The sequence below is a fragment of the Tupaia chinensis genome, unplaced genomic scaffold, assembly GCF_000334495.1.
Source record: "Tupaia chinensis unplaced genomic scaffold, TupChi_1.0 Scaffold000636_1, whole genome shotgun sequence".
In the NCBI taxonomy this organism is placed as follows: Eukaryota; Metazoa; Chordata; class Mammalia; order Scandentia; family Tupaiidae; genus Tupaia; species Tupaia belangeri.
Window position 1 is genome coordinate 987,769 of NW_006160157.1, and position 369 is coordinate 988,137.

Consider the following 369-nt stretch of genomic DNA (forward strand, 5'->3'; position numbering starts at 1 on the left):
GCGGAGCGCCGCCGCCGACTCGCCCACGCGCGCTCGCCAAGAGGCCGCAGAGTCGCGCCACTGAGCGCCTGCAGCCGCCTGGCGCTGCGCAGAGCGAGCTGCGGTGCAAAAAGCCCGGGGTCGCGGACGCCAGCCAAACGCAGCCTCCACGCAGAGCCCAAGACTTGCGGAGCTCCACTCCCCTCCTCCCGCCTTCCTCCCTCCCTCCGCTTTTCTGTTGTTGCTGCTGTGGCAGACAAATGTGATGTGGGGCGCAGGGAATTGCCACTGTCACAGGCGGCGTCTGCGTCTGCCTCGCCCGCCCTCGCTCACTCTCGAGGAAGGCAACGCATTTATCTGCAGGGCGGCCGGTGTCCGCCGGGGAGCAGG